A 6,440-nucleotide genomic window follows, 5' to 3' on the forward strand; every position below is an offset into this window, starting at 1 on the left:
GCTTACAGTGGGGAAAAAATGATTTAGTCAGCCACCAATTGTGCAAGTTCTCCCACTTAAAAAGATGAGAGAGGCCTGTAATTTTCATCATAGGTACACGTCAACTATGACAGACAAATTGAGAAAAAAAATCCCGAAAATAACATTGTAGGATTTTTTATGAATTTATTTGCAAATTATGGTGGAAAATAAGTATTTGGTCACCTACAAACAAGCAAGATTTCTGGCCCTCACAGACCTGTAACTTCTTCTTTAAGAGGCTCCTCTGTCCTCCACTCGTTCCCTGTATTAATGGCACCTGTTTGAACTTGTTATCAGTATAAAAGACACCTGTCCACAACCTCAAACAGTCACACTCCAAACTCCACTATGGCCAAGACCAAAGAGCTGTCAAAGGACACCAGAAACAAAATTGTAGACCTGCACCAGGCTGGGAAGACTGAATCTGCAATAGGTAAGCAGCTTGGTTTGAAGAAATCAACTGTGGGAGCAATTATTAGGAAATGGTAGACATACAAGACCACTGATAATCTCCCTCGATCTGGGGCTCCACGCAAGATCTCACCCTGTGGGGTCAAAATTATCACAAGAACGGTGAGCAAAAATCCCAGAACCACACGGGGGGACCTAGTGAATGACCTGCAGAGAGCTGGGACCAAAGTAACAAAGCCTACCATCAGTAACACACTATGCCGCCAGGGACTCAAATCCTGCAGTGCCAGACGTGTCCCCCTGCTTAAGCCAGTACATGTCCAGGCCCATCTGAAGTTTGCTAGAGTGCATTTGGATGATCCAGAAGAGGATTGGGAGAATGTCATATGGTCAGATGAAACCAAATAGAACTTTTTGGTAAAAACTCAACTCGTCGTGTTTGGAGGACAAAGAATGCTGAGTTGCATCCAAATAACACCATACCTACTGTGAAGCATGGGGGTGGAAACATCATGCTTTGGGGCTGTTTTTCTGCAAAGAGACCAGGACGACTGATCCGTGTAAAGGAAAGAATGAATGGGGCCATGTATCGTGAGATTTTGAGTGAAAACCTCCTTCCATCAGCAAGGGCATTGAAGATGAAACGTGGCTGGGTCTTTCAGTATGACAATGATACCAAACACCGCCCGGGCAACGAAGGAGTGGTTATACCAGAGAGTACAGTGTAGGTCATCGGGGGACATGTTAGTGGGGCCTGGTACCACATCATCAGCAAGTTCCATTAAGGTTCGGGGAATATCAGTTATTCCCCCCCATAACAAGTCTTGTAATAAGCATTTCAAGGTCCTGGAGTGGCCTAGCCAGTCTCCAGATCTCTACCCCATAGAAAATCTTTGGAGGGAGTTGAAAGTCTGTGTTGCCCAGCGACAGCCCCAAAACATCACTGCTCTAGAGGAGATCTGCATGGAGGAATGGGCCAAAATACCAGCAACAGTGTGTGAAAACCTTGTGAAGACTTACAGAAAACATTTGACCTATGTCATTGCCAACAAAGGGTATATAACAAAGTAAAAAAATTCTCATTTTGTCTGTCATAGTTGACGTGTACCTATGATGAAAATTACAGGCCTCGCTCATCTTTTTAAGTGGGAGAACTTGCACAATTGGTGGCTGACTAAATACTTTCCCCACTGTAGATATCAGGACGGGTATGGTTGCCTCTCCTCCTGATTGGTCATGTTTTAGGGTTATTGGGGCTGATAACCTTTCAATTAATTGATGACCAGAGGCAGATCGCACTATAATTTTCTCCCCATCAATCCTCACTCCTTCTGGTTTGTCTGCTGCACAGATTGCTGTCCTGCAAGCCCCTGTATCGCATAGGAATTTAATTTTCTTACCCATTACTGTCAATGTCAAATAAGGTTTCTGTTCCTGTTCAAGTGCTAGGTCAATAGTAGCCAATTCAAACACCTCACAACTTGGATCAATGGGCTCCTCAGTCTCCTCCTCACTAGAATCTACTCCCAGCAGAACTGACAAAAAAAAAAAAACTGACTGTGATTTCCAGGACACTGCCCCTTTGTTCTGGCCTCACTATCTCCCCGAGAGTTGGCACTCCCTTCAGGGCTCAATTACTCCTCTTTTCTCTCCCGTTCTGCTCTTGGTAAACTGCATACCTTTTAACCTCAATCAGTGTTGATATTCCCCAGCCAATCAGGGTCTTTTTTATTGTTTGAGAAATTTCAGGCCTCATTCCGCTTAAAAGGCTATTTTTAATTGTTGATGATACGGCCCATCTGCTATCTGTTTGCACTCATGGATTTGAGAAAAATCAGCATGTCTATGGTAGTAATCTCTGAGATTGTTACGTAGTTGATTAAGTTTATCTCGATACTCTCCGTCTACGGCCCACTGTAAAATAACTCTGTCCCCCCTTCCTGGGGTCCAGTCTCCCTTCACAGTTGCCCAATCCTATCCTACCACTATCTGCAATCTCGATGGTTGTGGCCTGTTTTCTTACTGTATTTGCACGGCGCCTCACACTCTTTGGCAAAATGCCCTTCCTGACTACAGTTAAAGCACTTTTTCTGCTCATGATGGATTGCATATATTTTAACCTCAGCTAGCGATGCCGTTCCCCACCCTATCAAAATATTTTTAATGGTCCTGCTTATCTCTGGTCTCATTCCACTGAGGAACGCTATTTTTAATTGCTAGGTAGGGCGTATCATTCCCCTGTCTCTGGTCTGGCTCGGGTATGCCACTGTTTGCGTTGAACACATCCTTAAGCCTCTCTAAGTATTGGCTAACAGTCTCACTATCCTCTTGTTTACACTCATGTACTTTAGAGAAGTCTGCATGACGATGGTAATGTTCCCTGAGGCTATTACACAATTCAGTTATTTTCCCAACATACTCTCCGTGATCAGCCCATGGCAAAAGTGCCCTCTGGGCATCCCCTGAAACCCACTGCCCTCTAACGGCAGCCCAATCATTTCTTGGGGTGGGTCATTCCTTCTACCACTCGGGCCACGTCTCTCTGTGTTCATGGCCTGTATACATCTAAGGTTGCTGGGGCCCCTTCATTCCCTGCCAATATATTAGGTAAGGCTATCAGTGGGTACTGGCCCCCTCCCACTCTCTCATCTCCTGACTCATACTGACTCACTCCTGAGCTCAGCTCCTAACTGGACTTTTGTTGTGGGGTTCAAGTCTCCTCAGGGACCTGGGCCTTCCACCCTTCGGTCCCTTGACCCCCTTATTGTACCCTAGTACTCTAGTTACTTTCTTAGCCTTCTCCTTCTGGCTTTCTGCTCTTTAACTTCCTTTTTCTGTCTCTCACCCTCCTCTCTCTTTCGAGACTCCGAGAGCCACACCCTGGCCGTATCTAGCCCTTTCACTCGCTCTCTCTCTACTCTGCCTTTACACACCTTGTGCATCTGTTTTACCATGGATTCGAGTTTGTCTGCGTCCAGACGTCCCTCAAAACCCTACCTCTCCCTCCCTCCCTTGACTCCTTTTCTATATAACAAGTCATTCAAAACAGTTTCACACAACACCTGGAATCACCCCTTTCTGTTTATGTAGTCTTGACTAGTCCCCCAGAATTATCTCATACCGTTACAGAGGAATTTATCCCCTCAAATGTATTCTTGACAATTCCTGACAGTCTCATACAACAGAAATGGGTTCTCCCTCCTCTCTAGTGATCTTAACTGTCAGAATTTACTCAATTATATTAACCTTATTTCTCACGCTACCTATTTCAGTCCCTTCCTTGAAACAATTAATTATTGCGACTTTCGATGGATCATTAGGTCTCACACGTATACAACCTTATATGATTATTAGTTAACACTATCGGTAACCCGGAGTTTGTAAGGCTCCAGTTTTCACTGAAACTGATAGAGTTACGGCTAATCGACAGTTGTTTATGACTTTTGACTTGTTTAATGTATCTATCTCACACGATAATAGTTATTTCCCTCCTTGATATTTATTGACGGTCCCAGACCGTCTCACTATCACCTCTCCCTCCTCGAAGTTTCACCCCCATTTTATATTTATCTAGAATACTGGCGCATTGGGTTTTCTCTAGATAAACGTCTAAAAACGGGATATTGTCACCGTTTCTGTCGTTTCCAGGTTGTCACCAGCCTGTATTTGAACTCCCAATTTCAGAGGGCAGGTCTTTGTCTATACGGATGTATCATCCGCCCGTGCACGGTTTTCGGTGTCCCCCGGAACGACAGAAGACGGATATTGATATCCGGCTCGAAGGAACAAGCTGTCACGAGAATTGTGTTATCTCAATGGTTGAAGTCAACTACTTCTTAAATCTTTGAATAATTCCCAAAAGGTTGTAAATCTCTTAGTTTGAATAAATTAAACAAAGACCCAATTCTGCAATGGTCAGCATGTTTATTCATGAGAGCGCTCTGCAACAAAATGGTCGTACAATCTTTATATATGCACACGTCAGAGGAAAAATCCCACCCCGCTGTAGGCGGGCTGTATTTTTCCACTATACGCATCCTGTAAGCTCACACCTGAGGTTAGCTCATGTGATTTTCCTCTGCTCTCCTGACCATCAGGTCACACACATACACACACACACACACACACACACACACACACACATGTTCTTATCATAGTCTACTCCTTGCTCGGGTAGGCTGAGTTATCACCGTCCTCACAATATCCTGCAAGCCTTTTCACTCCCCTTTCCCTATGTGTTTTTGGAACCAGTCTCCTGTTATTGGTTTCAATCGTTTTGCACTTCTGCTTGCCTAATTACAAGACACAAATACTCTGTTGCTGTGATATAAACACATTTGATTAACTCTCTAAGCTCTAGTCTACTAATTAGTCATACATTATTAGTTTAATTGAGGGTGTGACATTTTAGTCATATCTTACTCACACATTTCTTTATCACTAGCATAAAGCATTGCGGACCAAAGTGCTGTTATATATCACTTTCAGTGGAGGCTCCTCAGAGGAGGAAGGGGAGGACCATCCTCCTCAGTGAATTTCAGAAAAATAGAAATAGTGAAACATAAAAAAAGTTATCCTTTTTAGACTACTAATATTCACATTACCAAATAATTGATTAAAACACACTGTTTTGCAATGAATGTCTACAGTAGCCTCAACAGCAGTCTGTAGGGTACCACCATGGTGTAGACGAAGGACAGCTAGTTTCTGTCCTCCTCTGGGTACATTGACTTCAATAAAAAACCTAGGTGCCTCGTGGTTCTCACCCATTTCCATAGGCTTACACAGTAATTATTACAATTTCCGGATGACATCCTCCAACCTATCAGAGCTCTTGCAGCATGATCTGAAATCTTGTCCACCCAATCAAAGGATTAGAGAATTAATCTAATACTAAAAGCATAAGCTACAGCTAGCTAGGACTGCAGTGCATAAAATCTAGTGAGTAGTTGGCTCAAAGAGAGAGAAAGATAATAGTTGAACAGTTTTGAAAAACATAATTTCTTCAAAAATTAAAGAAAAGCAAGAGAGAGAGAGCACTAGCTACAGTGCCTTGCAAAATCAAAATCATTCATCCCCCTTGGCGTTTTTCCTATTTTGTTGCATTACAGCCTATATTTAAATGGATTTTTATTTGGATTTCATGTAATGGGCATACACAAAATAGTCCAAATTGGTGAAGTGAAATGAAAAAAATAACTTGTTTCAAAAAATTATAGAATTGGTGCATATGTATTCACCCCCTTTGCTATGAAGCCCCTAAATAAGATCTGGTGCAACCAATTACCTTCAGAAGTCACATAGTTAAATAAAGTCCACCTGTGTGCAATATAAGTGTCACATGATCTGTCACATGATCTCAGTATATATACACCTGTTCTGAAAGGCCCCAGAGTCTGCAACACCACTAAGCAAGGGGCGCCACCAAGCAAGTGGCACCATGAAGAACAAGGAGCTCTCCAAACAGGTCAGGGACAAAGTTGTGGAGAAGTACAGATCTGGGTTGGGTTATAAAAAAATATCTGAAACGTTGAACATCCCACGGAGCACCATTAAATCCATTATTGAAAAATTGAAAGAATATGGCACCACAACAAACCTGCCAAGAGAGGGCCGCCCACCAAAACTCACGGACCAGGCAAGGAGGGAATTAATCAGAGAGGCAACAAAGAGACCGAAAATAACCCTGAAGGAGCTGCAAAGCTCCACGGCGGAGATTGGAGTATCTGTCCATATGACCACTTTAAGCCATACACTCCACAGAGCTGTTCTTTACAGAAGAGTGGCCAGAAAAAACCCATTGCTTAAAGGAAAAAATAAGCAAACACGTTTGGTGTTCACTAAAAGGCATGTGGGAGACTCCCCAAACATATGGAAGAAGGTAATCTGGTCAGATGAGACAAAAATTGAGATTTTTGTCCATCAAGGAAAACGATATGTCTGGCGCAAACCCAACACCTCTCATCACCCCGAGAACACCATCCCCACAGAGAATCATGGTGGTGGCA

The sequence above is a fragment of the Coregonus clupeaformis genome, chromosome 3 (genome assembly GCF_020615455.1).
Source record: "Coregonus clupeaformis isolate EN_2021a chromosome 3, ASM2061545v1, whole genome shotgun sequence".
NCBI classification, from domain to species: Eukaryota; Metazoa; Chordata; class Actinopteri; order Salmoniformes; family Salmonidae; genus Coregonus; species Coregonus clupeaformis.